This window comes from Arachis ipaensis, chromosome B09 (assembly GCF_000816755.2).
Source record: "Arachis ipaensis cultivar K30076 chromosome B09, Araip1.1, whole genome shotgun sequence".
NCBI lineage: Eukaryota > Viridiplantae > Streptophyta > Magnoliopsida > Fabales > Fabaceae > Arachis > Arachis ipaensis.
This window is the reverse complement of record NC_029793.2, coordinates 131935256-131935734: the sequence shown is the minus strand read 5'-3', so window position 1 is coordinate 131935734 and position 479 is coordinate 131935256.

The window sequence follows — 479 nt, the reverse complement described above, 5'->3', positions numbered from 1 at the left end:
GATCAGATTCATATATGATATATCTATGAAATTAATATCACAAAACAATTATAAATAACAAAAATAAAATTATCATAAACAAAATGAGATTAAGAAATACAAAGGGAATAATAAACTAAGAAAATTTGTTCAATGACTCGGTATATAATAAAATTAAATATTTAAAGGTTAAACTTATTGCAAAAACACACTCAACTTTGGCAAGTAAAACAAAATAACAAAATGGTCAATATTTTTAGGTCAATATATAGGCGTAATTAAATCATCGAGTAACAACTAATCCTTGGTCTCGTTTGGATTTATCTTCCGATAGGTTAAAGACTGGCTATAAAACTTGTTGCATACACTGCCTCAAAAGATCGAACCCAATATTGCTTTAAAATGTTCTATTATTCACTTGACCCGATTTGATAAATGTTTGACATTTCAAAAATAGTTTATTAAAATTAATTTTTCAAAATAAAAATTACTTTTTATAT